The sequence below is a fragment of the Leptonotus elevatus genome, chromosome 6, assembly GCF_054856555.1.
Source record: "Leptonotus elevatus isolate MCC_2025b chromosome 6, RoL_Lele_1.0, whole genome shotgun sequence".
Lineage (NCBI taxonomy): Eukaryota > Metazoa > Chordata > Actinopteri > Syngnathiformes > Syngnathidae > Leptonotus > Leptonotus elevatus.
In genome coordinates, this window is record NC_141244.1 from 24,874,326 (window position 1) to 24,902,118 (window position 27,793).

Sequence of the window (27,793 nt, forward strand, 5' to 3'; positions counted from 1 at the left end):
TATTAGTTCCACTTGACTGGCAGGCCCTGCCAACTTGCTCTTAATGTACTCGAGAGAATAGCAAAGTGGGAACCCGAACAATTTGTTGTGTTTATTTTGCTTAGGTGCAACTTTTTTTTCCTCTCCTTTTTGTCCCCCATAACATTCCACTGTGAGTCTTAGTCACTGAGCAATCGTTTTGACATCCTTTCCCGTGATGTCGACAGTAAACCCTCGCCTACTGGCAAATTTGCTGCAAAAATGCACTGATCCGCATACATTTCTCTGTATAACTGCCTAAGATGCCGCCCAGGCGTAGTAGGCGTAAGGAGAAGCTAGTTTGGCCACCAGCTGATAGTCGGCAGGCTTGACTGCAAACAGTAGAGCGAAAGAAAGGTCCGGCAGTTGAACTTTGACCCTTCAGATCGTTATTGGCAGTGGTGGCAACTGTAATGGGGGGTACATTCCTGACCACCTAAACTGGGCGAAAATCAGTTTTATGACGTGGGCGAGGCTGCGTGTGAGTGTGAGCTGTGGTCAGCAGAAGCTTTTTGCGTGAGTGTGCTAATGTGCTCATTATCGTTTTCCCACTGTTCAATAAACATCTGAAATCCTTTCCTCTCCCACATGCCATGGCATTGCGGTAAGTTTACTGCTTAAAAAAGTATGGTGCTGCAACTAATGATTATTTTCGTTGTTGATTAATCGGATTTTAAAAATGTTTTAAATTCCATCACTTTATTAAAAAAAAAAATTGTCAGTACAGAAATGCACAAACATAAATTATGATTTGGTTACTGGTTTGATCTGTAGCAAATCATAAAATAGGCCAAAGTAAAAGCAAATGTTTTATTTCGGTTCTAACACAAAGATGATCGGTCTACTTTCATTGAAGAATACATAAATTGGAGAATATTTACTGGCGAGAAGCTGAAATTTGGAAGATTTTGACAATCTTAAATTAAAAGTCTAATCTAAACGATTAATCGACTATCGGTTAATTTGATAGTTGATTGTTGTTGGTTAATCGATTAATCATTGTAGCACAGCGGGGAAGCGAATGATGATACATTGTAAATCCTCGCGGGAAAAGTGCTAGCCCTGGTATAATTAGCCCAAATTGCTGAATAATGTCTCAAGATGGCGGCAAAGCACTTAACTCGTTCACTCCCAGCCATTTTCACCGAAGCAACTCTCTTCGCATCCGGCTCACAGAATATTGTGTTCTATTGCTATAAAAACATGGACCCTACCAAAAGAAAGATTAGAGTCTCTTCTTTCACCAAGAAATAAAAAGTATATTTGTATCTGTTTCGGTTTGGCAGCAATTAGCATTAGATTATAGCTAAGTTTCATCATTATTCACAAACCTGTTGAAAACACTGGGGAAAAGATCTTTTTGCAACATGGCCCTGGTTGATCTCTTATACTCTGCTACCACCTGCTGGCCGTTTTTTTTGTAATAACTACCATTGCTTTAAGCGACCTCTTCAGGTTAGAGGCTGCATCAAAGCCTTCTGTATGCTCTAGTATAAACCATATAAATACGTTTTTGGGGACCATGGCAATATTTAAACTAGAACGTTTTTGGGAGCAAATGAGTTAAAATGAAGAGGATCATCCAACATCAATACCATGTCGCTAGCATGTACGCATTATAAACCCATGCTACATAAACAACTGTATAGTGTTTAAATTATACAACAAACAAAACCATCTTCACTCGAGGCTCATCAATAGCATTAACGAGCTTGTTAGCCTAAATTGTACTCTTTGGTTGGGGACCACTGTTGTAAGGCACCACTGTATATGAATACGTCCTTCACGCAATCTGATATGCTTGTTCCTCTGCGTGATTATGCAAAAAGCGCCAAACATTGATTTCCATGCCGCTCACCAAAAAGGGTGGCGCACAAGAATAAACCTTCTGCCTGCCGTTCACCTGTAGACGAGCGTAATGCCACGTCCGGCTCAGAAAATGCGTATTTTTTTCCTCTGGGGTCTGTGGGAAGAACAGGTGAGAGGCTACTGGGAGCGCGGCAGTCAGTAGAGCAAGCATCCGTGGCATGCAGCTAACTTATTAACATATGAATGCGAGCGCCGTGAAAACCAGTTGAACATTTTCTCAGCTTCCTCTGCGCCTCGGCTGTTTGTTTTTGTGCAGTAATTAGGGCAAGTATGTAGGGCTGCTGCAGCCACCGCTCTCGCACCCGACGGTCTATTCTAAATGTTCACCATTGACCGTGCATGCACGCTGGTGACTTATTCATGCGGCGGACCTTTTTATGTTCACTTTGATTGCGCGGAGCAAGGAGTACTCTGGCGGTGGTGGCGGAGTAGGGCCGGTACAAAACAAAAGCTTTTCCATATTTATGAGTGGAGAGCGATGCAATTGCAAAGCTTAAATAGTACCGGCAGAAACATTCCTTTTGAGTTTTCTTGCATTTAAATCATTTTATTTGTGCAACTTAGGACGACGCAACGGCTGCGTGCCGGTGCGCTTCTCGTACCTGTTGTGCTTTGACAGCAACCACTTAGCCGGCCAGCCTCTCTTTCCGAGCGGCTGATTGAATTTTTACCCACTTTAGAAAGTTTCATGCGGCGTTTAAGTGAGCTGATGCAATTTTATTTAAAGTTGACCTTTGTGGTTAAATGGACTGCATGTTTGTACCTTGACTTACGAGTTTGTCAAATTCCAAGCCGTCACTGCTACTTGGAAAAAAGAATGGAGCGACTGTAATGCCCACACAAGTGGGCAAGGAGAGCCACTGATGTCAATCCGCTTTCAGTGCCGGACAAACAGCCAAAAACACAAATACAAAATGAGAACACTCTCAAGAAGCTTCTCTGACTCCACCTCATGATGTCCCTCACTAAGCCACGCCCCTTAGAGGCCCATGTCTAACACAAGATTAAAAATACGAACAGCAACTACGCTTTTTGAAGCCATTTATTTCCTGGCATTCTTTTTTCCATCCTTCCATTTTCTATACCCCTTATACTCATTTGGTGGCAGTGTTTTGATGTTTTATCTTTTTTATTTAAATAAACATGAAAACATATTTTTTTGTGGGGTGGCTGGAACTGCCAACTGGCTAGCTGCTGTACATGTGGTCATTTATTATCAAAGGTGGTATTAATGGTGGACTTATACCCTTGTGTGACATTTAAGAAGAAAAAAAAATGCAGTTGCGTTGACTGTCAATATTGGCTGCTAGTTAGCTATCTACAGATTGGCTAGCTGCGTTGACATGTCATCACTTGTTTTCAAACGTAGCAATCAATTTTAGGTTTTACACGGGTCTATTTACGCTTGTGTGACATTTTAAGAGTGTAAAAAAGTTGAAGTCTAAACAATGGCGGCCATTGCTCATTTTAGCTCTGCATGCTAGCTGCTGGCATTGTTACCTGTTCTCAAAGGCAGAGTGTAAGATGAATTTTACATCACGGTCATATTGTTACCTTTGTGTGACATTTAGGAATGTAAAAAAAAAAGATGGTGAAGTCCAATAGGTGGTGGTGCCTGCCAATGGTAGTTGCTCGCTCTAGCCGCTAGTTAGCTAGCCACCAATTGGCGAGCTGCATGATGTGTCGTTATTTTCTGTCTTGAATCAATTTTAAGCTTTACGGTCATTTTTACTCTTGTGTGACATTTAAGACAGTGGGAAAACAGTCTAGCCGCTAGCTAGGGCAGCTACATATGTTGCCACTTATTTTATAAATGATACTATACTGTATGTTTTACATTGCTCTTTTGACAGGTGTTATATTTAGTGTAAACATGATGGTAACTTTAGCTGTTCGTGCTCGTGGCTAGCAAGCTGATACACATGATGTCACTCATTATCAAAGGTGGAGTGTTTTTATTAATTTCTCATTTTTTTTCCAACTTGTGTCTACCCTAGACTGCGACCTGACTAGGGACTAAAACATTTCCCTGATCAACTATGAGCAAAATGGTCACAAATATGAAAGAATAATTTAAGCAATTATTATGCCCTTCCTATTGTTTTACAGTAATATTACAGTAGTTAAGTGTTATCCACAAGTCAGAAAAAAAACCCGGTGTAATGCCCCCGCCCCTCTCACGTCAAAGTAGCAAGAGATGTGGGTCAGAAAGGCTTGGCCCATTACCATGGTGATGTTTTTATTGAAGAGGACTCGACTCGGCTTATGTGGATGGGAGTTTTGAGCGGTGGTAGTGGGGGGGGGGGGGCATTGTCTTTATGGCTGAGTAAGCTGCATGCGTGCAGGGGGGGTGGCTGGCTGCCTGAGAAACTGGTGGGCACGCGGGATCATGCGCGGGGGAGGAGGCCGCCTGCTCTTATATGAATCACAGCTCACTTGCTTCACCTTTTGGCGGAGGCCGCTAAAAAACACTTGGGATGCAAAGTTATGCTGAATGGTATTTACTTGGCTTCCTTCCAGTGATTGCAAGTTTTTGTTTCTTTTTCCTGCCCCTCCCTTTTATTTTTTTTCAAGCAAACTGGCGGCAAGCGATTAAGACAGACGACGCCCAACATCCACCTCCCCTCTTTCCCCGCTCCAAACCTCCCGCCAATCTACATCCCGCCCCGTCCCCCCTCCTCTACTCTGCTGTCTAGTACACACAGACAGGGGCCTTGTTCTCATCTTTTTATGCCCCCCTATCTTTGCCAACCCCCCCCCCCCCTGCCCAGTGCTTTTGTTTGAGTGACGATAGTCATTGGTGTATTCAAATCCTCACCCTGCCCCCGCCGGACTCAAGGCCACGCCGTTTATGACTGGAACAACATGGTGGCGAGCGGGGGGGGGGGGACGACAATAGCCTGACGTGGTCTGTCAACATGGTTGCAGCTGAGCTCATGGATTTCATCCGGCTCTTCTACGCCAAGCAAGACCCGAAAGACCCAATTTAGGAACACGGTGCCTCTCTGAGACTCACTGGTACAAATCAGTTGATGGGTTTGTAAACTCTGTACTTTCCCCCCGTGATTTGGTTTCTTTAAAAATCTGAGCCAACAAGAATGTTGGAACAAATCACTTGAGACCGATCTTCATTTTATTGGTCGTAACGATGTCAACGGGAATAATGTTCAGTATTGGGAGTAGTGAGTGAAACGGTGCTAAGAAGGATAAAATGGAGCAAGGTTGGCCTTGTTTGATAACTTGAATAATTGGATTGACGCTCGACCGGGCGGCAGTAAACCATCTCTGATTTTGCCAGCAAAGCATCCTCCATCCTTTACGGAGAGAAGACAAAATGCTAATGCTACATGCCGAAGCTTGGTTTGCATATCATGTGAACGAAGTATACAGATATTTGAAAAATATATACGTTTTATACTATATAACATTGCAACACGGCTGGAAACGGTGGAAGTAAACACTGGAATTTGGGGGAACGTTCTGGTATTCATCGCGGGAAGCTAACATGAAGCTAGCGTCATGTAACAATGACAATGACCTCCATCCTTTACGGAGAGAAGACAAAATGCTAATGCTACATGCCGAAGCTTGGTTTGCATATCATGTGAACGAAGTATACAGATATTTCAAAAATATATACGTTTTATACTATATAACATTGCAACACGGCTGGAAACGGTGGAAGTAAACACTGGAATTTGGGGGAACGTTCTGGTATTCATCGCGGGAAGCTAACATGAAGCTAGCGTCATGTAACAATGACAATGACCTCCATCCTTTACGGAGAGAAGACAAAATGCTAATGCTACATGCCGAAGCTTGGTTTGCATATCATGTGAACGAAGTATACAGATATTTCAAAAATATATACGTTTTATACTATATAACATTGCAACACGGCTGGAAACGGTGGAAGTAAACACTGGAATTTGGGGGAACGTTCTGGTATTCATCGCGGGAAGCTAACATGAAGCTAGCGTCATGTAACAATGACAATGACCTCCATCCTTTACGGAGAGAAGACAAAATGCTAATGCTACATGCCGAAGCTTGGTTTGCATATCATGTGAACGAAGTATACAGATATTTCAAAAATATATACGTTTTATACTATATAACATTGCAACACGGCTGGAAACGGTGGAAGTAAACACTGGAATTTGGGGGAACGTTCTGGTATTCAAGCTAACATGAAGCTAGCGTCATGTAACAATGACAATGTCTGCAGCATGTGAATTTTTTAACGTGGAAAGCGGAGATGGTGCAACTTGCAATGTGAACGTATTGAGCATTTGACACGGCGGAAAGGATAGAGCTGCGTTTAACGCAACAAATTTAATACGCCACCTTAAAATGATGTGCCACCCAAAAACAAAACATTTTGACTGGGTTTAAACCATTGCTTCACTAGCCAATAGCCATATAAAAGGTGTTGGGGTCGTTTTGTTCAAATAAAGTGAATACATTAAGACAATTTGAACGTGCCCCACCCCCAATATGTTACTGAGGTATCGGATCTGGACTCGGTATCGGCAGATCTGATCAATTGTAAGTGGATAAAACCCAGGCAAGAATGTGTTGATTTCATCAGATTTATTGATGAACTTTGTATACATGTTAGCTTTAGGTCTTCAATCTCTCTATTAATTGCGCACCATTGTTATTTTTCTGTCTTTTCTCTGGTGAAAGTGGATGAGTAGGTTTCGCCGTGGTGTTGTTTGTCGTACCTGTGTTTCTGTTGAGCCGGCGTTATGAGCCGTTACCGTCTCCCTGCACGCTGAGCAATGCTGTTGCGAACGCTGTCGCGCTGCCAAGCCCGCCGCCGTTCATCATCACCGCAGCCCAGAATGAGCATTATGCTGGCTCTATTAAGAGGAATGTAATTGATGGATCACAATGAGTTTATCCTTTTCCCTGCCTAATAAAAGAAGGAACAGGCAAGCGCTTAGTATCTCATTAGCACTCAGCTCGGCGAAGGCTTTTGCATTTGTTTATTTTAGTGCTAATGATTACGGTAGTTAAGTCTTATCATTAGGCCAGTCTAAATGAGCTGTCCTCCCCCATTCAGCTCCAGCCTGATAAATGTCAGTATTTTGAAAAGGTCATGTGTGTTTATGTGCATGTGCTCTTCTGGGTGTGGTTTTTACTTGCAAAAACCTTCCAAGAAACCGAGTACCTTTTTTCTGCTCAACAATCTCAGCTCTGGATGAAAAGCTCTTTTTATTAAATGCATTGAAAATATTTCAACAGCAGGCACTTTTCATTATTAACCCCCCTCTCCAATATGGACGCTCCATTGGCCGCAATGATGTACACGCAGGACGCCTTTCAGGCTTTTCGTACTCGTATATCTTGATAAACGAGCTTTGGTGAAATCATTTTGCTTTGTGGACTTTTCATTACCAGTAACTTGAAACGCAGAGAATCCATCAGGCTTATTGTTGACTTGGGGAATATTATGAGACAGGGGGGGGTGGGGGCGGGGAGGATGTGGTTTGCAAGGGCGTCAATGAGCTTGTTGCGTTTCAGCTTATGATATTGAACCACAAACGGTGTCCGATGAATACTGGAGGTCGAATGACATTCCGATAACGAGGAAGAGGTGGCGTCACGTTGCCGGATGACGAGGCATGTTCGCGTGTCCTTCACTAAAGGGGTGTGTGAGTGCGGGCGTGTGTGTGTATATCATTCCCATCAGCAGCAGTGTTATCTTGCGCAGACATCACTTCTGAGTAAGTCCTGTTTTAATCGCTTCCTCATTTAACGGAGTCCATAAAAAAAAAAAAAAGGAGAAGCCATTCTCGTCACATTTTTTGACAAACGGTCACGTTGGTCATGTGATTGACCGATTACTATGTGCAATGTTGGGGAAAAAGAAACCCACCCAAATCACTAACATTTTCAGTATTGGAAACGCTTATCACAAATGTTGCTTGAAACACTAATTCGAAACCAAACTTAGCACAAATACCTAATTGTGCCATTTTTGGAAACACACAAATTGCGTGTTGAACTAATTTGCAGTTGTTTGTGTGTTGAGCTGATTAAACTGTTGTGGATAACGCCATGCATCTCTGTGACTACGCCCACATGCAATCAATACGCATTTTAAACACGAATTTAGGAAATATACAGATTTAAAAAAAATACCCTGTAACCACGCGCAACACCCCAAACGTGCTCTTATTTGGGTTTTTAAAAACCTGGGTTACTTCCAGAATAATCAAAATAGTTGATCATATATAAATGCGATTGGAATACTTGATTTTAAAGGATCATTGGTTAGTGTTCCGCGCATGGTCTATCCGCAAGGAATCTTGGTCTTTTGAGTTCAGGAAGACTTGTACTGTATGTACAGCGTCTCGCGCACCACACAAGCAGAGAGAAACAAAAATGGCGAAACAGAGATGCGGCGCTTTACCATGTATACAGAAGTAATGTTACTCTGTCTACTCGTGCACGTTAACAACAGATTATTCCGAATCTTTCTATCTATCTAGCTTTTGTTTACGCTAGCAGTCACTTAACGGGGGACATGTGCTGTGTTCAGGTACACTTGGACACCTAACCCTGTCTGTAAAATTTAAATTGAATTTCGTGAAAGTTCAACCCCTGAACCCAATTTCAATCACCAACATGACATTTGGTAGGCATATGAATCATGAGACCCACAACGTCTGAAGAACCCTTATGTTTGTGTTTGACGTGTTTTAAGGTCATTTGGACATTTCCATCTGTTCTTCAAACGAGAATTTGACCAAGGGATGACAAGTAAGATTGCTACTAAATTTGAACGTAGACGGATGGGCGACGCAAAAGTGCAAGAAATTTGAGGTTTTGTCATTGCATGCGGGGTCGAAGCCTGGCAGCGAAGCTTGATGACTCGGCATAAAACATAAAAACTCCAATAGCTCCACTCTACAAGCTAGACAAAAAGTCTTTAAGAGATTCATTGGCGGGTGAAAAAGCCTGTAATTCTCTTCCCCCTGTTGCCTCAACACATGATTAATAGCAGTTAATTTCACATAATTGACATCTGTGGGAGTGATCAATTAATTGATTATGATGCCTATCGCTCATTTTTAGTTAAAGCGGTCTTTTGAAAATAGTAAAACAGAACAGATAACGGTGACAGCTCCATGGCAGACCCCCACACCCCCCACCGCCACCTCCCACCTCGCTGCCGAATTGCTGAGGTCATACCGAGAGCCCCCCGGCGGGTTAGTTGTGTTTGGCTCCGAGGGGGTATCCAGACTGCTGGAGTTGTTCCCTTCTGATCCAAAGTCAAATAAGCCAGAGGCGGCTCTTACATATGGCACCAAAAGTCTGTAATGAGAATTGGCCGGTTGAGGAGTTTCCAATAACACAAGTCGGTGATGTTTTTGGAAGAACTACATTATATCAGCATGCTTGAGAGTCTTTCTTAATGTGCCCGAACCAGCCACGATTCGCCATAATGGATGGTTTTAAGACTGTGCTATTAGCTTGAGTAGTATGTCAGCAGCTTATCTTGCATGAAAATGTTAAGGCTTTTTTTTTTTTTTGGTCCCACACACATTTCCACACCATTAGCTGAGACACCCTCTGCCAAATGTGCAATTCCTTATGCCGAACAGACCCCGCCGTCCTGAACATAGTGGAGAACAAGTGTTCACTTCCATCGGGAAAAACAGCCAAGCCGCATTTGAATGAATCGGACCTGGGAGACTCGCTTCCCTGCGACCCTGCCGGAGTAAAAACCTCGGTGAAGTGGGGGTTGAAGATGTCGACGTTTTCAAATCCCGCACCCGAAGCATCTTGGCAGAGGGGATGAAGTAGGATCTGGAACACCGGTGCGAGCCGGCCAAGCGGGGAGGCCGCCGATGATCAGCTCATTTGTAATTTAGTCGCGGCTCTCGTGCGCACGTCTCGCCCTTAAAGCATGAGACTCATTTTTAATGGCTAAAAAAACGTCCATTGTGGACTGTGTGAAGGACTGCGAGCGCTAACCTTTCTCTCGTTTATTACAGCCTGCAGCCTGCAGCCTGGCCGCTACTCTCAAGCGCACCCCCCCCCCCCCCCCCACACGTCTCTCTTTGTCACATTCTTTCATTTCGCAAATCTCCTCCATGGAGCTGTCGGCTCAACTGTATGGAATTAAGGCCCTTGACATTGTCCTTAATGTACTCCCCCGCCCCAACTTTTTTTTTTTTTTTTGAGCACCCATATGCACCGCTTCTCATTAGCAGTCACCTTTAATGTGTCTAAATGTAGTCGGCGAGGTGGAAGGTGGTTTGCGTTATCGATCGGGTATTGAATGGGGAATGATGCAGTGCCCTTACGTGATATTGAAAACATTTAAAGCTGCGGAAATGACAGCGCCGCGGAACATCTTTCCATCACCTTCCCAATGTCCTCTTTGCATAGAACACTTTGGGAAATTACGCTTTTTCTTATACTTTACTCATTGTTCTTGGCGCGGAAGAATAATCGCTTCAATTGATTGGGAAGAATCCTGTCGAGTTTGTGGAATTGCTAGTTGATGAATCAGGCGTCGAGGTAAAATAGAGTGCACTGTTGAATCGTGCATCCATTTTCAATACTGCTGGTCCTCATTAGGGTGGCGGCTGACTTTGGGCGAGAGGCGGGGTTCATCTTGGACTGGTTGCCAGTCAATTTCAGGACAAAGACGGACAACCGTTCACATTCACATCAATAAACATTTAAGGCTCTTATTTTGTAGACACAGACACTCGCCGTAAAAATTGGTGCATCGTCATTTTTGTGCCAGGGCAAGTCCAGTTTAGCATGTTTGGGAATTTGATAGACGCGCTACGCCTCGCTGGGCATTCCGGCAGACAGAGTCCCCAGAGAAAAGTAGACTTGATTTCAGACGAGCAAAAACCAGGTCTAACTTGTTGGGGGCAGATGGTGTAATGTGATTTTGTTAGATTTGATCAAGGCGCAGGCGGACCGATTTGGTGCTCCGCAGACGTGTGTGGTGAATGTCTTGTCTCATTAGTATTTTCTAAATTTGAGTAAAAAAACAAAAACAAAACAATAATTGACTTATAGATTCGTCTCGGGATTAATCGGTATCGAATCATGACCAATGAATTGTGATACAGATCAAATCGCAAGCTCCTAGGCAATTCCCACCATTAGTTTCAACCCATGTTTGATCAAGGGAATATTGTCAAATACCCATTCCAAGTTCTCTCATAACACTAAGATATCTTTGCTTTTGTTCCATCTTTTTGGTGTGCCTCAATGTTGAATGTTTTGAATTGTAAAAGTGGACTACCTGTGTGTGTGAACTTTGTATCAGTATCAAGGTAAAGTGACACAAAGCTGAGAATATCAAACATCACATTGATGTCCGCATACTTTCATGGTTACATGATTGTCTTGGATTAATCCGACTTGGTTCGGCAAAAATTTACCTTTCATTACCTGTGGCTGTCGGTACTTGGTTTGTAGAAATGAAGAAACGGCGATTGTATTTGATCTTGTCAGCATTGGTCAAGTACAGTCCGAAGCAGTGGTGCAAGTTTTGATGGAGATTCTCGTTGAGATGCTTTTAAGAAACGTTTTGATTTGTTGAACACAAGAAAGACACACTGATCAGTCATGTAGTGGATGGTAGGATACTGACGAGGATATATAATACTAAGACATTTTAAAGAGCCAGTTAGACCAGTTGGTTTGCTATCCTGATGTTGTATCAGCATTGTGTCGCCACACCCTGACGGCACATTTGGTCTTTTTCTTTTCTTTTTTTTCTTTCTTTTTTTTTAAATATTTTTTCTTTTTTTTTAAGAGCTCAGTATTGTTCATTCGGAAATGTCATCATCATTGCTCTTTTTTTTATTTTTTTTTATATATATATATATATATATATATTTTTTTTTTTGTGTGTGTGTGTGTGGGTGAGTATGTGTATGTGCGTGCGTGCGTGCGTGCGTGCGTGCGTGTATTTGTTAGCTCACCAGAAAACCTATTAGAAAAAATCTCATACCGTTCACCTAAACCGAACACCAGGAGACCCGAGGGGACCAAAGAAAACCAAGGAAGGTGCATTTGGTCTTTTTCTATAGCATCATTTGTTTAGCAACCACTAGAAACTCTGGACTATTGTTTTCATTTTGGGGCCATCAAGTAGAAGAGTCACGTACTGCTTAAAGCCAGTCGAGATGCATGAAAATACATTATAGTTCAGAAAATACTTGATTGCTCTTCTGTTTATGAAGGATCTTGATCACTTGAAGGGCCGCCATCATCTTGATGTCTTTTATCTGTTGAAAGGAAGCAGACGTGTCCAGTTTTTCGCAAACAGTATCGCTCTCAAGCCCAGCAAGATCTCAGACCTGCATTCTTGTTTCCATCGAGCTGCCTCGCAAGGTTACAGAAAATAATTTATGGAACACATAAAACCGTCCGACTTTTTATGTCGGTCAGCTCTATTTTAGTCACCATATTTTGTCCCCCCCCCCCCCCGTCTCCCCCCCTTTCTTAACAACATGTCAACAGCATCACCTCAGCCAGACTAAGCTCAACTAATAATACACACATGTGCCGCGTCTTCATCACATCAGCCGTTGACAAGGTCATGTCAGAATTCGCGCTCACCGGGGGGCGGGGGCTGGGCTGGCTTGTGGAGCAGGAAATTGAATTTGGTGTGAACGGGGCCTCGTCCAGGTCGCTGGATGTTGTCATGCGCGGCGAAAAAACCTTCCCTCCGCGACCCGACTGCTTCCAATTCACGCTTGCCCCGGCCGGCCGTGATCCCTGGAGACGGCGAGTGTAAAACTACACCCTGTCATAAAAAAAGAAAACATCCTTTCCTTCCACATGTCGTCAAACCTCAACAGTCAAATGCAATCTGTTCTGAGGTTTTTCTAAGCTGCTTCTCATTTCAAAACAAATTTTCCCTTCGGGGATGATGTAACATGAATTCAGAACCTTTTATTAACTGGCAGGCACTGTAACCTACTAACCACTGTAACATAAAAGTGATACTGTGTTCAGCCATATTCTAGACATACACGCAATACTGTAGATGAAAATCTGCAACATAGAGACCATATAAAAAAAAAAAACACATTAAAAGTTCTACGCCTCCCACACTCTTTAAACATTAATTTGTTAAAGTTGCATTGCGGAGTTTGTCACTTTTTACTCGCGACTGCCACCTCTGACGCAAAACAGAACTGCAGCCTCGAGCTGGTGCGTAGTGCGCACACGCATTAAAAAAGGAATTAGGCTGATAACATATGAATTTTTGTTGAAAATTCACCATGATGCCAAGTTCTTTGCATATGTATGTTTAATCAAATGAGGCAATAAAGTTATAAATTGTCCATAAATTATAACTATATGAGTTCGTGCCACGCAGGTGGATGTTCAACCAGCAATTAGCGGCAGATAGCGAACTGATCTGGTGTGTTCACCACCTTTTTTTTCAGATGAAGGTTCCTCAGCCTTTTTAGGATGATAGTGTTTATAAAAGTATTTGTTTACTCCACTAAAGGCCATATATAATATTCTATATATAATAAATGTAACTTTCGATGTGGCTTTGTGGCTACAAGATCCTACTTTTTAAACTTAACACATTAAGTCAAGTTCACCTATTCCAATTGTACCTTTTTGTTTGAACAACTCGCCGAAGTTATTCATATTTGAACATATATGAACATTAGTTAACAATTGAAAACTTGTATTGATGTGTGAAACACATTATGCACTTAAGTTATAATGGCATAATGACGGAAAGTTTTTTATTTTATTATTTTTTTAATTATTTTTTTTTTTTTACAGTATGTGCGCTCAAATAAACTTCTTTTTTTCTGCTTCAGTTTTCTTGTAGTCTTTTCAGTTTCCATCCCAGTTTTGTCGTACGCTAGCTAACACAACACTTCATGTTCGCGGGGACGAGTAGGACATCACGTGACCTGATGCTTGACTTTGACATTTTCTTTTACTTTTGAGGCGTATCTGGAGAAAAGCAATGAAGTCCAGGGCGTGCCTCTGTACATCATCCGCTTGGAAACGCGAGATAATGAAGCAGAATTTTCTGTAGCCGAGTTGCGGTGCCTTAATTTTTCATGACTGCACATGGAGCGCGACACTTGTTGGTTTTTAATGACGTCTGTGCCGTGTGATGCCAACAAGCGAGCGCCGCCACCGTCATTGGTCCCCCGAGCCTGAAAATGGCATTTAAATCCTCCCCTGAAGCCGCCGCCGCATTAAGGTCAAACGGAGGCAGCAGGTTTACACCGTTATCTGCTATGTTGTCACCGAGGGGGGCGTGTCGGACGCCGTCTCCGAGGAGACAGCTGGCGCGGCTTTGTTTAGGGCAATTTGTCTTCTATCGACTCCACTGATTGGCCGGCCTGCAATTTGGCCGCACAGTTTTACCTCCAATGGCTTCCCCTCCCAATTCATTCTTCCTGTGTCCTCTCGTCGTCTTTGCCTGTTTACGTCTATTTCCCTAATGCTCCAAACTTCCTCTGGCTGTAATTTGGACCCGCATAATTGATCCATCTGCTCGCTAAAGCGCCGCGTCTCGTGCTATCGCCCGGTTTCTTGCTCCCTCTCTTCTTGTGAGTCATCAATCCCTCATCCCGCTCAGGCTAATTGGAACGTGTGTTGCTTCCCTGCATCCTCTTGTGCTGCCTTTTAGCCCCCCTCAAGCGCTCTTTCTCGATTCCACCGTGCCACCCACCGCTTTCCTCCATCGCTACCTACGCCAGCCCCGAAGTTTGTCCTTGACTAGACGAAGTGCAATTTCTTTAGAAATTGCGTGGGAATGCTAATAGCTGAATGCTAAGCTATTATGAAGTAAATTGAAAGATAAATGACAAAGTATTAATTGTTGTTGAAAGATAATTGAATAAAAAAAAGAACACTTGAACCTGGGATGCGTGAATTTTTAAAGCAAGTTGGAATTTATATGGAAATGTGTTATCTGAAAGTACCCTCCATTCATTTAGATGGAAACGTGGTAAAACTAATGATATCCAATGGAAAAAAATGCAAAAATTATTATTTTTTTACTCAATAGCGGTACCCTCCATTAATTTAGATGGAAAAGTGGAACTAATATTAACCAATGAAAAAAAACACTCAATAGCGCCACCTAGGCATGCAGTACCCTTTCCACAATAATCCAAATTGCAATCTGCCCCTGCCCTCCCTGCGGACATTTGTTTTTCCACCTCCAGAACTTAACAATTTCCTCTTTCTTAGTTCACCCACTCTTCTTTCTTATTCTCTCTCTCTTCTGGCACTTCTACCACTCTTATCACCGATGAACATTTTTTTTTTATTTGGTAAGGTTAAGCTGCTGTGACACCATGCCTCTTTCCTTTGCCGGGTTCCCTGATTATCTCACCCTCTCTCAGTCGAATGACATTCATCGCCACGCGGCGGGTAAAACCGCACATGCCGCCACGCGGTCGGACTCCATTTGATGGTTAGATCGGGTCGTTAGCCGGGCGAAAAGTGAGAGCGGCTGCACGCTGAGTAAACCTGTCGCGTGGCTCAGGCGGGATCAGGCTGACTGGGCCTCGCTTCGGCGCTGTCACACACTCATCTCCCCTGCAGGCAGCCACGAGGCCACCAACATAGCCTGACTCATCCAACAAGAATCTCACACTGACGTTGGAATCGGATTACTTTTGAAGAGTTAATTCCCAAAGTACAATGTTGCACAAGTCGATACGCTTTGCGCGACTTAAAAGTCGTTTTTATTTTGTCGAGACTGACAGACGACGCAAGCGGTAATCTGCATGGAAGGCTGGCAAGTGTTCCTCCCAAATGCACTCTCATAGTCTGTTTATGCGTCAACAACCAAGTAAAAAGAGAAATGTGTCTTTCTTTGTGTGTTTGAAACTAATAAACAATTAGAAAATACTGTAAGCATTGTAGCATTTGTGCATATGCATGTGTCTTTAAGAGGCGGGGCCTAATTGGAACAGTATATCGGCGAGTCTGGGTGAGAGTTCATTATTTGTGTTTTATTGTGCTCTTCTGCTGTTCAATAAATGCCAGAAAAGTGCTTCTGTGACTGTTGCTCCCCTTTCCCACCTGCGAGGGCGTTCCAGTAAGTACTGCAGCACCGTATCGTTCCACACAAAATGATACACGAGATGTGGCAGACTACAAAGACGCTGTTGTTCTCAGATCCTCCCCTCCCTCCCTCTTTGAAATTTCCCTCTCTACTCTCCTTAATCCAGGTGAGCGGGGGGGGGGGGGGTCACGTGGGGCGCACCATTGAAAAGGCCATCTTTTGTCCGATTCTCCATCTTCCTCGCCACACCTGTATCAATGCACAGGCCTGTCATTGAGTAGTTCCCCCACAGGGGAGGAAAGTGGCTCGGCAGCAGGCGATGATTGGATCGTCTACGCCAAAATGGCGACTCACGCAGTTCCTCAGTGATTGGACCAGGTTTTCCCTCCACGTGTAACTGAAATTGTTCTCATGTGCACAAAAGTGCACTTTTTCCAGATCTTGGGGGATTTGCATGTTTACCCCACGCATGCGTTGTACACGCACACGTTAGTCGCCTCCTTGCTGTTGTGGATTTCTGTCTCGGCCGCCTTAGGAAAGGAAAGGAGGAGACGGCAGGGAAGATGGTGTGTTTGGAAACGGGAGAGGCGGGTGTCTAGTCTGCTGACTAGTCCTTGTCACCGAGACCCTGCGGGTGTGCGCTCTCTTCTTCACGCAGGTTGCCGGGAGGCCCCCCCATCATAACCCCCCCCCCCCCCCTCACCCCCGCCGCTATTACGCCGTCTTTTTAAGAGCTTTTAAAGTGAATCACTTGAACCGCTTACTCCTGTCCTTTCCGTCCCCTCCCACTTTGCTCGTCTCCCAACAAGCTCGCGGCTGATTTGTGCACCAGTGATTCATGAATTTATCTCTGACACGATGGTGCAGTCATGCCGGGTGCACGCATCATCAGTGTGTGTGCGGTCCAAGAGACGCAAAAAAAAAAAACGAAATGATTTTGGGGGCGAAGGATGCTGTGATGCCAGCCGTTATTAGGGATGTAACACTCTCCTTGAAAAGACTCATTTAAAATAGACACTGCTGGGGGATGTGGGGGGGGGGGGGGGGGGCTTTTTAAGGATGCGTTTGTTTAAACTAAAAGGAGCGTTCACAATTGTTCTGGATTTAAATAGAAATACCCCGGGCTCCATCGGCCAACTTTTGCCTTCTCGTTTGTTTATCTTTTTCGTTACTTACTCTTAACACATGGATTAATGATGCCACCATTTCTCTTATCCTTCCCGAATTTCTCACTCTCCTCTCACTCTCCTCTCAGTCACTCCCCCTCCTCCCTGTTTCTCTCAAACGACTCTTCTTCTCTTATTTTAACCTGTTCTGTTCGACAGCTTAGTCATCACGTATGACTGGACTGATGTATTTTTATTGAAGTTAACAAATAAGCTCGTATGGAATGTGGCTGGATAGTTTAAGAAGAAAAAATAAAGACCAACATCAGAAACAACACCTGGGACCTGTTTGGGGTTCCTGGTGATAAACGATAAGAAAATGGAATGCAAAACAGGAAAGGGAAAATATAGCACCAAAAAACAATCACAAAAGATGAAGACACGCTGAGGAAGTAAAATAAACGAGGAGAAAAAGAGTGCAAAGCAATGACAAAAGTCAACAGCAACACCTGTTTTGGAGCCTAGTGGTAAACGAGGAGCAAAGGGAGAGCCAAGAGCAATCACGAAAGACAACAATGCCTGCAGGGGAACCACGGAATGAATCAGAAAAGACAGTCAAAATCAATAACAAAAGACCAAAACACCTATTTGTCACAAATCTTCCACTTGTTGCTTCTAACTCAGGACTAAAGCAGCCAAAGGCTCATGTCAACAATGGACCGGCTTGTTCCGATCAGGGTTTTATGCTGCTAATTGTAGGGATGTCCCGATCACACTTTTTTGGACCCGAGTCAGAGTAATGAAAATAACCTCATATTTGTCCAAGTCCTGATTGGGAGACAATGTCCGATTCCGCTCAAATCGGCGACCACGTAATCTGGCCCGAGTTCCGATCGTGTGATTGGATCAGCTAGCTATGAGTCCATTACCGATCATCTTCGAGTGACGTATTCCAATTGCATGGATCAGCGGCACATTTGTTTAAAATTTAGATCTTAGATAGAGATTTAGAGATGATTATTTTAAGAGTCAATCTGTCAAGTATTTTTTGATTGATGAATCTGATAAAAAGAAGAAGAAAATCCATCATTTCAAATTTAGAGTGCAGAAAATGAACAAATGTTGGTATGTGATGTGCGATGTTAAAGTAGCACTAAGGACGTTTTCAACCTTCATAAAATATTTTCATAACTCTTCTGATGAAACATGGACTTAAAAGGAGTTGAATGGTACCTTTGCCATGTCCTGAGGGGGTCGGTATCATTTTTACTGGCACTAAGCAACTTTGAGGAGGATGGTAGGAATACTGCTACACAAAAATCTACAAATGTGATGACTGCTTTTATGGCATACGTCAAAAGCTACCGTGGATGGAAAGGACAGTCAAGGATTTCACTCGCTGGAGTGAGCTAAAAAAACAACACAATGTGCTTTTCCGCCTAGGAAATGTGGTCTTTCTTCAGACATAACTATACCGCTTTTGCCATACGGTGTCGCCATAATCAACGTAAACTGAAAGTTCCTTAATGTTGCTTTAAGGAACACGGCTGCAGGCTGCAAAGTACGAGCTGCAGGCGATCGTTTTGTGTGTGTGATCAACTATGAAATGCGTTGCGCGTCATATGCCGATCACGTACTTGTCCACGGAAATTGGCTGCTCACGAATGGTGGCCGATCCATCAAAGCACCAGTACTTTCAAATTGTTCCAATTTTTACTGAATGTACCTGTCGTCTGATTAAATGTCGCAAATGCAAATCGTCATGGCAATGTTGTATAGAGAAATTTTCAAATCACAAACGAGGACAAAAGGAGTGCACCAACAACACCTGTTCGAGTTCTGCAATGAACAAAAGAAAAGTAAGAGAAAAAAAATCAATGACGAGAACAGCGGCCATTGAAATCGAGGAATAACGGAGAGCACGAAAAGCAAAAACAAATTTTCGTCTGAGTTGGACACGACCCTCTTCACCTCAGCCCATTCTTCCTTCCTTCACTTCATTTCACTCCATCCTCACAACAAGCACACTCTTCCTTTACATTGTTAAATGGCGCTTCCTTTCCCGAGACAGACATGGCCGCCTCGTCTCACGTTTGTGTGTGTGTGTATCCTACTTTGATTTCCTCCTCCGCTCCCTACACCCTTGCCTCGTGCTCCTCTCCTTGCTGTTGTTTATTTAAAAATGGGGGCGAGGTTGAGGCGGGGCTGTCGGCCTTGGCTTGACCGATGGCGGGGGCCACAGGAGAGAGGAGATCCGGTTGGCTTGACGGACGCTGCCGTCGACCGCCGATGGTAGACAATAGGACACATGGGCAAAAGTGTTGGGTCACGTGGCCAGCTCACCTGCAGTTGATTTAGTCTCAACTTGTTTGCAGCCTGAAGAATAACAAGATGTCAGGTATAGACTACATTAAAGATGGCTAAACTTTTGTGCGAAATCATTTTAGATTGGGGTCGGATTTTAATTGTTACAAGCAATTCAATTGTATACAATGCTTTATTTCATTCTCATTTAAAAATGTTGTTCATCATTAATTTGAATTTATCAAATTTATCAGGGAGTAACAAACATGCTAAACCTTATTCGACGATGGTTGGCGATTATTATTGATGGACTACCATTACTAGTAACTGACTCGTTAAAATGTTCTTGAATGATTTCATTGTTGGCAGTCAAAAGTTGTTGTCAGTAAATGTTTAGATTCCAGCCGACGAATAAAAACGTCAATGGCAGTGAATGAGTTGGAGAAATTAACAAAAAATGAATACATTTAAATTTTACAATTTTTTACAATTTTTTTCAGCGCGAGGCATATATAACTTGATTTCCCTTCTAATGAGCTCACAGTAACACCATTTTCCACATGTAGTGACATTTCAGAACAGGGAATGACGCTCGCTCTCCGCTGCGCATCTGCCCTTTTCAAAAAGTCGTCCCGAGCACATGACATAATTATGCAGCGTCGGCGCGCGACAAGCTGACTTTGCCCGCATTAGGAGACTTAATATGCGGCGTGTAGCCTGACCGCGATGCTCTCATGCCTTATATATCCACTTGGCGTCCGCTCATCCCCAGCAGGTTATCTTTGAAGCCATCAAGGGTAATATGGGGGGGGACGCGCGGGTGGGTTCGATTTCCCCCTGTGACTGCATTTTAGCACTCGCTGACTGTACTTGCGTTCATTTGTCAGGTTGGAGTGGACGTACTCCACTTTTCACTTGCTCCTTTACTGCTGACCCAGGGGTTAATTGGCCGTAAAAAAAATCTGATGGTGGCCATGATATAATAGTTAAGCCACTCTGATTACATATATAATGCATAATTCAAGATTTCATCCAATCAATGAAAGGCCCGAGTTGATCGTAGCAAGCGTTTGATGAAATTGACGGTCGCGGGGGATTCATTCTGCTCTTATCTCCTTGCATTTCATCCTCGGCCACATTAAGACTGAGTTATGTGCCGAGTCAGGTCGATTTGACTTGTCTTGCTCCAACAGCAGCTCCAGACGTATGTCGGTTGAAACTCTACATCAACACGCGCTGAATGCAGTTTAATATTTGGCAGCGGAATACATCTCCAGAAGGCGGAGTTTAATCTTTTTAACACTCACAAGATGGTAATTACAGTACAAGCCGTGGCTGCCAGTCTGGGGTACCTGACTAAAGGGATGGTTTGATGCCATGGGCTCCCTCACATAGATTTGGCTTTAATATGCCATCAGTGTAAAAAAGCAGTGCGGGCTGCTTGTACGTTTTGCAGTGTGAGACTACATCAAAAATTTAGGGATATTAAACCGACTACAGCCCTATGAGACTTCCAGGCTGGCAAATAGTCAGACTTGCTATGTGCTTCATAATTAAAGGCCATTCAAATTCTTGTATCGTTTCATTAAATTTCATTACCTTTTTTTTTTTTTTTTTTTTTTTAAGACAATAACAATGGTTCATTTCCAAGTGCATAAATGCTTCTTGTTCATTAATTAACTCGAATTGATTTAGTTTTGAAGCTTCGTCTTTGCCAGCCCGTGGCCAGTTGATGTCTTTGTCTCTGTACGTGTATTTGTTGTGGCGACTTAAGTAAAATCTTTCTCAGCTCATTATTTTTTTTTTTTTGATGGCATGCTTTCAAATTGGTGAAAATTGCCCAGCTACAGTATAATAGCTGCTGCATAGCACCTGACTTAAAATCGGTGTTGAATCCAGTAGTGGCATTTATCCACCTGTCATTCATATAGAACAAAAACCAGTAAAATATTGCCACAACTGTGTGAGCTTTTCACACATCGACACGACATCCGGCTCTAAGTCTACGTTTACACTATGTTCCTGGCAGCCGCATTTTAGGCCCACAAAATGAGATGGTCGTGAGACAACACGGGGGGAAATGAGATTGCCATGGATGCCCGGCAATATTTTTCTAAATAGTCAGAAAAGTTGCCACAGAGAAACCTCATCTGCTGGGTAAACACTTCTAAACCTGACTGTAAATAATGACGCATATCTAAACTTGAAGGCATCCCGTAGTGGGATGGGAAGAATGTATATGAAACTACAGTCCGAAGTTGAAAAATTTGCTATATTGACAGTTATTAGTGTCATCAGAAATTTGGCTTAAGGTATCTTTCTTGATTAAACTGTGTTGTGTCGCATTGGCGTTGGGGCATTTGATCACTGTTATTGGCTGCTTAGGAAGCGACAAATGCGGATAAACAGTACTGATGGAATGCCTGGACCATTTTTCCCCCCCCGCTCATTTTGCGCATGGTCACATTGCTGTACCCTCCGCATTTGAACGTACAATGTCTGTCTGGACAGAAGATCGGGAAGATGACTTTGACTCTTTGGTTCAAGAGAGACCGGCATTGTATGATATTACCGTTAAAGGGTATGCCAACAAAGATATGACACGGGGACGCTTTTATAAACGATACTGTGCAAAAAGCCGGAGGGTTTCATTCACGTGGGAGGACATCGTGAGAGAAACAATAACCGGTATGTATTGTTTACGTTTTTTATATCCCGCCCCCGTAAAGAGGTTTCCGGTTGCCTTTGGGAATAATGACTACCTCCGCCGATGGTATGGAGGGGAATTGCTTCTCGCGCATGTGCTGAAGGTACGTAATTGGGTTGGGGCGGTGTGTATTTACGTCATTTTTCTACAAGACGTGCCAACGCCACAGGTGGTAGACGTTGGTCACATTTGGCCGACGTCAGATTGGTTTATCTAGGCCTTAAGACTTCCCTATTTTCCGGTGCGACTTATAAAATTGTCTGTCTGGCGTTTAACTTCGTACCCTAACCTTGATCCTTCTTGCCACTATTCTTCATCTTACAGCTGCCGTTTCCCCTCTGATACAATCTTTTAAAGCTGGCCAATTTGAAGGCCATATTAAAATCCCAATTCGGCGTCATTACACAGATCAGCGATGTAAGAAAATGTCCAGCATTTATCAGCCTTTGACTTTTATACAAGTTGGCACCAACAAAGTGAGCTATTGAAGCTTGAACTCCATGTACTTTCACGCAGCAACATGGCGTCCCCCAATCCGATAATTCGATGCCTGGCGATGCAAGTCCCAACGTCAAGTGGCGAAGTATAAACTACTTGTCAGTCACTATGAACGAGACGAGAGATGTGAGTTTCCAGTGTTAAACTTAACACTCCAGTCTTGGCTTTTTGCTATTACCTTTCCCGCAGCTTTCCACCTCTGATGCTACTCGGTGAGCCGCCAAATTCTACAATTGCTACAGATAACTGTAGCGCTTTCATACTGTTTGAGTGCTCAAGGAAAGACAAAACGTCACTCAAGCATTTTGGCTTCATACTAGCTTATTTCAGCATAGCCACTAAGGTAATAAAAACACAAGCTGTGCATTACGCACTGTAAGAATGTAGCGGGTACGAGTCGGCGTGTGTAAATGTGTTTTTAAAGAGCCTCCATGTTGTTGAGTCTTAACTATAGAAGCAGAAACGCACAGCTGTAAACAGCGGCTGCTTGGACAGGCTGCTGACAAATTGGAAGCCCGGGTCATTGTGGCACAAAATCATTAGATCACCTGACGGTTGACAAAGCTGATTTGCAGCCGGGTGTGTAATGGCAGAAGTGATTGGGGGGGGGGGGGGGGGGGGTACAGGGGAAGGAAAATGGCATCACGTGGGGATGGCTAGCCGGGGGACGAGGCGAGCGGCGAGGCGAGTGGCGGCCGTGCTGTTGGAGGTAAATGGATGTTGGCAGTAGCTAAAGGGAGGTAGAAGCCCGTTAGCATCAGCGGTGGTAATGAGGCACAGGTGCAATGCGTGGATAGAGAGGGGAGTGATGGGTAGGGAGCAAAGTAGTCCAAAATGTGGAGAAACGACCGCAGCGTTAATGGAACAGGATTTCTTCACAACACGCCTCCCCCTACCCCTGATAGGAGTTCTTGAACAGTCACCCAAAAACAGTTGGCAACCTGGGGATGAGTCTCAGGATGCCTTCTGACTCTCGCTCTCGTTCTGTTGTGCTCTCTCTCTCTCCCTCTCTCCCTCTCTCTCTCCCTCTCTCTCTCCCTCTCTCCCTCTCTGTCTCTCTGTCTCTGTCTGTCTCTCTCTCTCTGTCTCTCTCTGTCTCTCTCTCTCTCTCTCTGTCTCTCTCTCTGTCTCTCTCTCTCTCTCTCTCTCTGTCTCTCTCTGTCTGTCTCTCTATGTCTCTCTCTCTGTCTCTCTCTCTCTCTCTCCCTCTCCCTATTTGCATCTATTTTGAGCGCCTAGTTAAAGAGTCATGAGTGCAAGACATCCAAAACAAGAGTGACATTGAGTGGGAGCACAAGTGCTAATTCTGCGTTTGTAGATCAGCATAGTCTGTGATCATTTCATTTGCTCGCTTGTCAAACACATGCTAATGATCGAGGCGGGCGCAAAAAGACAACCGCGCAACGCTCGGGCGACCGACGCTTGGAGAACTTCTCGTGGTTTTCCCAAGCTAGAAAACGTTGGATTATCCTGCGCCGAAAATTAGCAGAGCAGACGAGCAAAGCGATTAAGGAGGGCCGAGGGGGGTAATGTAAGGTGCGAGATTGAGATAGGGGAAAGGTGACGCGGGGAGGCAAAGGTGTTAAGTCAACGTCGAGGGAATTGAATCAAGCGTGCGCTAGGATGTTGGTGGCAGATACATGCTCATTGCCGCTGGCGACGTGGAGTGGGAGGGGGTGTTCTGCCTTCGTGTTCTTCTTTTGCTTGGCGTGTATGCACCGTTGGATTAAATCGAATTGCTGGATTCAACCGACGGAAACCTTTCAGGCACTTTAACACCTCAGCTCAACACAAGTCATACCAAATGCAATTTTTCATAGAAATAACATGTTCTCCAACTAATGGCAATTTTACTTATCAATCACCTTCCAAGAGAACTACAACGGGGTGCAAATGAGTGCACTGGCGCGCCATCAATCAATTATTCTTGTATTTATTGATCATTAGAATCGTCTAGAATTTAGTACACGACTTATATGGTTATGGAAACGAGATCAGAGGAGAGATTTTTCCATCAAAATCGGGACGTCTTGTCACCCTAATCACACAATCAATTAATCGATTGTCAACCATAGTGACAGCCGTATCAGGGTTCCTTCGTTCATAAATGACTCACAAATCCTTTTGTGTTGGTATTGTTAATAATGCAAAATACATTTTGATCTGCATTCAGACAATAATAATATTGGAAAATGTATTGCTACCTCCATAGTTGAGCAGGGAAATGTAATACATACACTTCCCTAATATACTCGGAGTCGGGATGGGTCCAAGCCATTGTGTAGTTTGCAAAGACAAAACAGGTGCACTCATTCTATGTATGTTTACGCTTGTATTTGAATGTAAAACATCACGCAGCAGCCTTTTGTATCGCTGAGTAAATATTTTTACACAGACATGCTGTGCTGTTCTTTCTAAGCAGCAATGGGTGAGGGCCAGATAAGACGTGAGGTGACTGCCAGCTTACAAGGAGACCGCAAAACCCACCGCTTTACACTATCCAGTTTCGCCGAAACGTCAGCGCAATCTGCGCTTTGTCCTTTTGCTAACTTGGCGCCCGTTGCGAGAGGCTAGCATCAACTGCTACAATTCTTTCCCCTTCATTTGCTGCCAAATGACGAGGTGTCCTCCGCCGCGGGGTCGGCTGATGCGGCGCTGGGTGATCGGTGTGCAATCTTCTCGGGTGCGCGCACCTCTCCTTGGGCATCGTGAGGTGTACACCCTGCGACGCCGGGGGGTCGTCGTCGTCGTCGTCGTCTCATACCTCTTGCTTGCTACCTACACGGGAGAACCACGGCAGTTGCTGCGTGACCCTCTTGACTGCCCCTGTAGTGTTGTTTTTTCTTACCATTGTATTTGGCCAGGACGACCCTGGCGGGGGATGAGGGATAGAGTGCTCATTCATTCACTGCACACACACACACACACACCTCCCTTCAGTGGTCTTTCATCTTTGCCCTCACAGGCTTCTCTTGTTCTGCCAGTGTAGCTGCAGAGAAAGAAGGCGAGTGACTTGAGTCTTAGAGAGGAAGGATGCGAGGGAAGGGCGGCTAAGAGGCAAGAAGAATAGGAACCACATTTTAGTTCCATGCAAAAAAAATAAATAACAACAACAATTGGCCACGCCCTTTTTTTGTCAGCTTATGCATGTACAAGGGGTGTCCTCGTCAACGAGGTTACGAATGTCGTGAAATGATGCTTTGCGGAGCAGGATAAAAACAGTAAATGGAAAGTAAAGAATTAAACAATTTGTGCATCATGATTTAATGCTGCAATTCATCTCATTGTGCTGTTCCTTCTGCTCTGCCCATCTTGACCACCGTGAGGCAGTATAATGCAGTCATGGAACACAAAAGAAGAAGAATTGTACTTCTACTATTAATACTGTAAGATGCTGTAATATTAGTCATGTTGTGTAGAGGATAAAACATATTTGCATGTGTTGTTATCAGTATAGATGTTGCGCCACAGTTTGTGATGAAATATCCATTGTTTAAGTGGCTCTAAAACCACGGGCCGTCCTCACTAACATTAGCATATCTAAAGCATTTTCTTATTATGTTAGCATTAATCGGGCGGGCCCTTTTTAAGGCAACGTTGTTTGGTTGTTTTAAAAACTGTACACAAGTTGTAATTCTTTATTTTGCTTGACAGTCACTCAAAGTGAGCGGCAGTAAACAGTTTTGATCCCCCTTTTTGATAAATTATTAACTGTTGACCAAACAAGCTGAGAGAGTTGAAATAGTCACTCGTTCTATCAACAAGTTGTCAAACGCTCCAAATAAGATCTGTACTGTATTCGACGGTTGGTGTGGGCTCATCCTCATTTCCTTTCGAATTGCGTCGTCTTCGTCTCCATACCACCCCCCCCCCTTTCCTCCACTTCCTCCATGCATCCCTCCATCTACCCCCACTGCTTCCCCGGGGCCTGCCTCGGTGGGTAGGTTCCAGTCTGTCTGTTTGCTGATGACTCCACTTGGAGCAGATGTGATGCTGAGCAGCTGTTGCTTTGCAGCGCACACAACAGCCCGCGCCCCTCTTCCATATCTCACTCTGCCTCCCATCCAATATGTCCTTATTTATCTGTACGGCGCTTTGTTCCTCCCGTCACGCGCTCGCTCAACCGTAAATTGCCGAGTTTAAATTCTATTCCCAAATCTGGTATTTTGTTATCTTTGATTAGCCGCGGCAATTTGGTTCCACTTGCTGAGCTTTCTGATACCGTGGTTAAAATTCCAAAGCATATTAGGATTTTTTTTTGGGGGGGGTCACAATAAGTCTGGGATATTTTTGTTTGTCTGCCTTATGAAGGCCAACTCTGACGTTGTAATCCTGTGAAATAAAACGCTGACTGGCAAATGGCAGGTTTGCAAAGGGTATTGTTCCTCTGTATATCTGGCGGAATTAGTTGGATGAATAAGGCTTGTTTGTTTTGGTAGCATTTATCCGTCCAATGATTGGCTCTGTGCTGTAATTAGAACATCAGTGGCCTTTCCGCCATCTCTTTCTCTATTAAAATCTATCCATACATCTCCTGTGTAGACTTATCCTGTTCACGATTACGGCAGGAGGCGGAGCCTGTCCCAGGCAAGCTCAGTTACCAGTCAGTGTGACTGACTGGAAATCGATTACTCACCAGCTGTACCAAAATCAGCTATGTGAGCTACGCTACATATCCCCCCCATAGTGGCTGATTGTTGATTTTGCCCAACTTCAACATGGCAACAATTTACCATTTACATTTAACTGCTCGACCTCTCGGATGTGGTAAAAGGTACAACTACTATTACGAGCAGAGTATTCAAAACACAACAAATTTTAAGTCTGGTCTTGATTGTGGTTTCGTTGCATACAATGACGAGTAAAAACGGCCAACGGACATTTTATTGTCCGCAAACGTTGCTTGCAACATGTCGATGTGCTTTTTAATCCTGTGTTTGAATGCTGATGTAACACTTGCTGGTCTCACTGTGCAGTGGGAGTATTGATTGCTCAAGATTTCCAGCCATTTTCTGTGGTCCAAGATGTGTGTGGTTTGGTCACTTAATGCAAACACTCCACCCACGTAACAGTTGGATTAAATCGATTGGCATTTCTGCACCCCGCTCAAACCCACGCTTAATCCAACTGCTACCAAGTAAGTAGTGTTTTTTTTAATTGTTTTTATACACTTTGTTTTGAATTTGTTCTACACTAGTGTTGTAGTTCTGGATTGGTCTTGATCTCGAGACCGGTCTT

At 43.8% G+C, this 27,793-nt stretch overlaps 1 protein-coding gene across 3 annotated transcripts in view; it reads left to right on the forward strand.

The window, feature by feature from the left end:
• Window positions 1-27,793, forward strand: part of LOC147172939 (poliovirus receptor homolog) — a 135,338-nt gene that overhangs the window by 812 nt on the left and 106,733 nt on the right. The gene's annotated exons all lie outside the window — the stretch shown is intronic.